Source organism: Eutrema salsugineum, unplaced genomic scaffold (genome assembly GCF_000478725.1).
Source record: "Eutrema salsugineum unplaced genomic scaffold, Eutsalg1_0 scaffold_21, whole genome shotgun sequence".
Lineage (NCBI taxonomy): Eukaryota > Viridiplantae > Streptophyta > Magnoliopsida > Brassicales > Brassicaceae > Eutrema > Eutrema salsugineum.
The window spans coordinates 760,783-768,797 of record NW_006256821.1 but is presented as its reverse complement, the minus strand read 5'-3'; the positions used below and the strand labels follow the sequence as shown (position 1 = coordinate 768,797).

General features: G+C 38.6%; 1 non-coding gene across 1 annotated transcript; it reads right to left on the bottom strand.

The window, feature by feature from the left end:
* Window positions 1-7,683: 7,683 nt before the first annotated feature.
* Window positions 7,684-7,790, bottom strand: LOC112086325. Its single transcript, XR_002899447.1, has one exon. It is a non-coding gene; the product is annotated as a small nucleolar RNA R71 (small nucleolar RNA).
* Between the last annotated feature and the right edge of the window lie 225 nt (window positions 7,791-8,015).

Genomic DNA, 8,015 nt, shown 5'->3' with positions numbered 1-8,015 from the left:
GGAAAGAAAACTAGAGAGAAAACTAAGTAGAAAATGATGTGTTTAGGGTTTTTTTCCAAAAAACTATATATACTAAGTGTTATGGACCGGGTCAGCCTGGAAAAAACCAAATCCTGACCCGGCTTTGATGGATAGTGGTGTGGTTTTCCACGGTCAGATGATGCTTGGCCAGACAGTGGCAAACTGATAGTGTCAAAGTCCTTGGACAGATTCTTCATGATCAAGGTTGCCATGGCTTGATTTACACCATGTCTAGTGGCCGTGTCTCTTCTTTTCTGGGTTTGGGTGATAAACTTCTTGGATTTCTACGTTCTTGATCTGGACCGTGTCATGTTGGGCGTGGCAAGGTGTTGATGATTCGGTGATTGCCACGGCCAAATATCAGGCCGTGCTTCAAGATCATGTCAAATCCCGACCATGACATTATGGGCGTGTCAAAGATCTTCATTACTTGTCGTGGTCAGGTCCAAGGCCGTGCTTTAAGACCATGTAAAATCCTGAGAGTTGTCATATTATGCCACGGCCAAGCTCAGGCCGTGGCATTATCACCGTGTCAAATCATGACACTTAGCACCTTATCCACTCTTAGACGTTTGGCTGATATGTATGTCTCTCTCCTTCCTTAACTGTCATCTCACGACTCCAAATCCAATGATTCGACCTGGTCTGGGACCGTGACTCTATCCTCTCCAAATTAGATGACGGGTTCGGGTTCCGATGTCGTCGGAAAGGGCTCCGTTCCACCGGTTCTTTGAGGTGAATCGCGTAAGACCTGATCGGGCCGCGAGACATGTGTTCCTTCTGATGGCAATATCTCCCAGTTCACGGCTCCAAATCGTATGATTCTAAGTGTTCCGGAAACTAGACTCATTCCTCTTGATTCTTGATGAAGACACCGGAGGTTGAGTCGCATTGCAAGTCCTTCGTCCCACGCGATCAAAATGAGGGTTTTGTCTGCACCAAACCATCTGTCCGAGTTGCTGTACACAGGTGAGGGTTCCTCCATGATCCCAGCTCCAAGTTGCTCCCAAAATTCTCCAAATGACCTGAGAACACTCCAAAAATCCAGGACACTTTAGGACCTAATGCAATTCCTAACTAAAGACAAAAGCAAAGACAAATATATATAAAACTACCTAAATGTATGCATGAGACTCAATATTTGGACAAAAATGCAATCCTAAACATGACAAAATATGAGTATATCAATTAACCTCTTGTGTTGTAGCACTTGAGGGTCAATCCAAATGAAGATTATCTAGGCACTAAGACTATGAGGATCAATTCTTAATCCAAGTCTAATTAAACAGGTTTTGGTAACAAGGTGATCTAAAAACATAAAACAAGCAAGAACAAGCAGCAATTAAGAACAAGCAAGCAAGAGGAGCTAAACAAAGACTCAAATTCAAAATAAAGATAAAGTTAAACCTCTAGATGTGATCATTGATCAGAGTGCTTTAAATGTTGATTCATGATGCTAAGAAAACAATGCAACACTTGCAATTATTTAGTCTAGACTTCCAAAACAGATTATTTCAATCCCATGACAGAAATCCCTTTGCAAATTACTTAATCAAGACTAATTCCTATAAGGTTCCAAGTCTAAAATGACCAGACAGCCTCTTTGTGCATCAAAATAAGAGCTAAGATAGACTGAATCTTACACAGAAAGATATAGCAAGCAATCATATGATCTCAAATCCAATTAACTTAGAACTCTAAACTAGACTAATCCTCTCATGAAGGCATTAATCTCTATACTAATCCACTTTCAAACCAAATTCCCATTTGTGAAATATGAATCAATAAGCATTAAGAGACAGTTCTAATATGTCATTTATGCATCAAAAAGACATTCCCATGTGGTTCAATTAACATAAACTCTTAAGTTAGCTCATTCAGACATTCCATCAAATACCTTGTGGGTGGAGAAATGCCTATGTTCTAGATCAAACTTATAATGAGAGATCTAGCATTGAGAGCAGCTAACTAAGGAAAGGAAATGAGAATCTAGAACCTAAACATCATAAATCAAACGTCAAGGCACCCTAATCTACCCACCTAGAAGCTTAAAAGAAGATTACTCACTAATTATCTTAACACACCTAATCTATTGCAAGAGATGATGTTAAACATGATTAGGAGCAAAGATAAGAAGATGAGATGATAAGAAACCGATTTAGTTTTTTTAAATCCTTCAGATATCTCTTAACAAGCTCGTTTTCGACTAAAGGGGAAAAGAAACTCAAAAGGGAATGAAAGATGTTTAGGGTTTTTCCCAAAAAAGTATATATAGCAAAAAGTTTTGGGCCGGGTCAGCCCAGGACAAACTGGTTACTGACCCGGTTTAGTTGGGTCTTGTGCCTGATGTGCGAGATGGTCACGCCTCTGCACAAGTCGCATAATCAAGTCGGTCTCATTTGCGAACACATGTGCTAGATGGTTCCACTTTATGTCCAACTCACACACCCTAGTCACACAGCTTTGTGGACTTAGCCAAATTTGATTCTGGACGTCTCTACCCTGCTCATATTCTTCTTACACGTATCTCTAAAGTCGCAACTTGCTTCCAGAGTATGAACATTCATGGGTGCGAGTTAATTAAGTCGCACACCCAAGTTGCACACCCAAGTCGCAGCATTTCTCATTTTCTCGGACCACTCCGCGTTTGAGTTAGCATAACTTCTGGAATACTGGTCCAAATGGCTTGATTGAAACTTCATTGGAAAGGCAGCTCAATTATCTTGAATGTTTATGAAAAGTGCAAGTGCATCCGGGGAATGGAAGGGTTCCCGGACGGCCGATCTTTGAAGTGCACCGGATTGATCCAGAAATGGCTTCTGGACATGTCCTTCTTCCGATTGCAATATCTCCCAGTTCACAATTCTAAATCTTTTGATTCTAACCGATCTGGAAATTAGACTCAATGCGCTAAAACTTTCATGAAGACCCTGGAAGCCAGATCGGACGGGAACGCTTTCCGATAATGGTGTCTTTGAGGCGTATCGTATTGCTCCGGAATGGATGTGAGACAGGTTTGTCTTCCGGTGGCCATATCTTTCAGCTCGCTACTTAAAATGCATTGATTTCAAATGTTATGGAACCTTGACTCAATTATCTTGATCGTTTCTGAATAACCTGAACGCTGAATCGGCCGGGAAGGCCTTCCAGTAATGCAATTTGTGAAATGTATCTGCACCGGAGATTTTTGGCCGAGAAACTTAAGCAACCAGTACGTGTTTTGGTCGAGAATCCTACCCGCAGTATGGATTTTAGCCAAGAAACATTGACCAGCGGTACAGTCTTTTGCCGAGAAACTCCAAGATCCCCTTTTTCACCATTTTTGATCATTTGAACACCATTTCTCCACCTGGTTCACTTCCTCCACTCTAAATAAGCTCCAAAAGCACATATTTAACACTCCAAACCATGCAAAACTCTTTTGGACCTAATGCAAGCTCCTAAGTTCTAAATTAATGCTTAAGGACCTAAAATGCATCAAATAAGACATGATTTGGACTTAAATATGTACACTAAATAATGCAATTTATGAATGTATAAAATATAGTTATCAAAAATATTTTGTATTTATTTTGTATTTATTATTAATTATTTTAAAAAAACAAAATTTTAAAAATCTATATATAACATAATTTGGAACACCTACAATTAGCCTCTAGTATAATACGAAAATCCAAGGATTTAATATCATCTTCAAAAGCACTTTTAAAACTATTGTAGTACGAAATTTTTCAGATTATATTTGACATATATAAATAAAAAAATTGCAGATTATGTCAAAGAAATAAAAAAGAAAATCCTTGAAATATTTTAAATATTTAACTAAATTATTATAAAGTACATATATATGTACAAAGTTTTCAATTTCGTTAAGATCATTGGTATATGTTTATATCACATTTTCTTAACTTTTTATTCACTGTTAGTAATTTGGTCTAGAAGCTAACCAATATCATTTTCTCACAACAATAATTTACTTAAATGGAAAAAAATACCAAAAACAATGAAATATTATTCAAATTTTTTTTTTATATATATATATATTTTATTAATACACCTGAAATTCTTAATTTCTCACTTACCACCATTTCAAAAATTGGCTTCCTAAATAATTTTAAAACCATAATTTATATATTCAATTCGTTGTAAGAAAAAACCAAACAATCATTTCAAAAACCATATAAAGTAATTGTATTGTTTCCAGTGTAAAACCATATAATGTTTTTATTATTAAGAGAATTGTTTTTAAAACTAAACAATATTTCTCCCAAAAAAAAAACATTAAAGAATATTTTGATTCAGAGATCTTTTGATACAGGTTGACAGAAAAACAAAAATTAAATGCAGCCAATATCGTGTTCTTCCTCATGCATGAAGCACTATAGTAGTAATAATTTAGGATCAAACATTTGTATTGATGTTAAAAATAAATAAATTAATAAACGTTATGTATTATAGTAACATTATCATTTCAATAAAAGAATACAATTTTTTTTTTCAAGTTTTAATAATACATATATCCATATCTTTTTTTTTGTTCAAAGGTGTTCCATTCTAAGCTACATTTGGTCTCTCTTAAGCTACATTTTGCAAGGTTATCAGCCAAACAATTGGCTTCGCGAGTGATATACTCATATTTTGTCATGTTTAAGATTGCATTTTTGTCCAAATATTGACTCTCATGCATACATTTAGGTAGTTTTACATATATTTGTCTTTGCTTTTGTCTTTAGTTAGGAATTGCATTAGGTCCTAGAGTGTCCTGCATTTTTGGAGTGTTCTCAGGTCATTTGGAGACTTTTGGGAGCAACTTGGACCTGGGATCATGGAGAAACCCTCACCTGTGTACAGCAACTCGGACAGATGGTTTGGTGCAGACAAAACCCTCACTTTGATCGCGTGGGACGAAGGACATGCAATGCGATTCAACCTCCGGTGTCTTCATAAAGAATCAAGAGGAATGAGTCTAGTTTCCTGAACACTTAGAATCAGACGATTTGGAGCCTTGAACTAGGAGATATCGCCATCGGAAGGAACACATGTCTCGCGGCCCGATCAGGTCTTATGGGATGCGCCTCAAAGAACCGGTGAAACGGAGCCCTTGCAGACGTTACCTGAGCCCAAACCCTTCACCAAAGTCGGAGATATTTGAGTTGTCTTTCCAATGCAGTTAAAATCATGCCATTTGGAGCCATATCCTGGAAGGTACTCTCCCCTCAATGCAAAGTGGTCCGAGAAGGCTTAGGTTGTGCGATTCGGTACTGCGATTTGATTAACTCGCACCCATGAATGTTCAACGCTCTGGAAACAAGTTGAGACTTTAGAGATGAGTGTAAGGAGACTCTGAGCAAGGTAGAGACTTCCAGAATCAAATTTGAGTAAGTCCACAATGCCGTGCGAGATAGACCTGCGAGTTGGACATGAAGTGGAACCATGTAGCACATGTGTTCGCAAATTACACCGACTTGGGCATGCGACTTGGGCATGCGACTTGGGCAAGGAAGTGACCATCTCGCACACATATAATCTCCATAATGAGTCCTGGTTGTGCGAGTTGAAGAGAAGGAAGCCTGAGCAGCATAAACATTCGTTGTTTACACCTAGATAGGCATGCGGCTGAGGCTGAGGGATTTATGGCGCTCAAAGCTGCCTCTATAGCTGTGCGAGTTGGGCCTGCGACTTGGGAAGCACCTGACCATGTCGCACACCAGCCACCGGATCCAACTGAGCCGGGTCAGTACCCAGTTTTTCCTGGGCTGACCCGGTCCATTAGCACTTAGTATATATAGCTCTTTGGAGAAAACCCTAAACATCTCATCTTCACCTTAGTTTTCTCTCTAGTTTTCTTTTCTTTTTAGTGTAAAAACGTTGTTGATTAAGAGATATATGAAGGGATTTGATAATTCCAAAGCTGTTTCTTATCATCTCATTTCTGCTTCTAATCATGATTAACATCATCTCTTGCAAAAGATTAGATGTGTTCTTCATGATTAGTGAGTAGTCATCTTTTAAGCTTCTAGGTGTGTAGATTAGGGTGCTTAGATATTTGATTTATGATGTTTAGGGACTAGATTCTCATTTCATTTCCTTAGTTAGCTGTTCCTAATGCTAGATCTTTGCACATCACTCTGGTCTAGAGCTTAGGCAAATCTCCACCCACAAGGTGTTTGATGAAATGCCTGAATGAAAGCTAACTAAGGGTTTATGCATTAATGCCATGGGAATGATTGTTAATTGCATAAATGACATATTAGAACTGTTTCTTAATGCTCATTAGTTCATATTTCACAAATGGGAATTTGGTTTGAAAGTGGATTAGTGTAGAGATTAATGCATTCATGAGAGGATTAGTCTAGATTAGAGTTCTAAGTTGAAATGTTTGAGATCATGTGATTGCTTGCTATGTCTTTCTGTGTAAGATTCAGTCTTCTTGGTTGAGAGATTGTTTGGTCACTTATTAGGCTTGATGCATTATGCTTGTTGATTGCTTGATTATATCTAATGGTTGTTAGACTTGATTAAGTGATTAGCAAAGGGATTATTGTCATGGGAATGAATTAATCTGCTTTTGAAGTCTAGACTAAAGAGTAACTTGCATTGCATTATTGTTATTAGCATCATGAATTGATATCTACAGCACCCTAATCAATGATCACATCTAGAGGTTTATCTTTTATCATTTGCTTAATCACCACCATCTTGTTTAGCTTGCTTGCTTTGTTTAGTTCATTAATCATTGCTTGTTTGTTCCTTGTTTATATTTTCACTTGTTACTTGTCACCAATTCTTTCTTGATCACTTGACTTAAGAACTTGTCTTATAAACTAGTGCCTAACTACCACACATATGGATTGACACCCCTTATACTACTTTGACAAGGGGATTGATAACCCTTCTTAAGGCCTTGAAAACCTTAGTTATCAATTGGCGCTGTTGCCATATTGTGTGGGGATTGTTGGCATTAGTTTCTGATATAGTTTTTGAGATCAAGTTTCTTTTGTTTTACTGATCACCTTTCAAGTTCTGTCTTTGTTTTCAGGTTTATGATCACAAGAAGCCAAGCAAGATGACAAAGAGAAAGAGCTGTTCACTTGGAAAGGTTTGGAATGGATCAGCAAGTTGGGAATGAGCATCAGGCTCAAGAAGCTGATCACGGTTAAATAGGTGGTGATGGGATTGGAATTCAGGATCAACAAGCTCCGGTCCATCAGGGACACGCTCAGGATAACCAGAACCAAGACCGACCTCAGGTTAATCCACCACAGCCCCACCCAAACCCACCCAGACGTCATCAGCCTCCACCAGTCTTTGTTGGTGAGAATGACCGAGCTTATGCACACCAGTATGGAGCAGGAATCAGGCCACCTCCTGTCCAAAACAACAAAGGTGAAGGCCTCTTTGATTAATATGGTTCAGAATCAGAAGTTCCATGGCTTACCTATGGAGGATCCCTTGGAGCATCTGGATCAGTTTGACAGAGTTTGTGATCTCACTAAGATCAATGGGGTATCTTAAGACAGCTTCAAACCGAGATTGTTCCCATTCAGCCTTGGAGATAAGGCACATCAGTGGGAAAAGAACCTCCCAAGAGGATCCATCCACACATGGGAGCAGTGCAAGATTGCCTTTCTATCAAAGTTCTTCTCAAGCTCAAGGAATGCAAAGCTAAGGAACCAGATTTCCAGATTCACTCAACATTCTAATGAGACCTTTGGAGAAGCTTTGGACAGGTTTAGAAGCTACACAAATCAGTGTCCACATCATGGCTTTTCAGAAGCCTCTCTCCTTAGCACTTTATATAGAGGAGCTGTCCCCAAGATCAGGAATCAGTTGGACACAGCATCAAATGAGAATTTCTTGGCAAAAGAAATCACTGCAGCCATGGAACTTGTTGAGAACTTAGCCATGAGCCAAGACACCTATGGAGAAGACTTTGATAGAGCCAACAGATGTGAGGACTCTAGTACCCAACAAAGGTTGGAAGAGAAGATCAA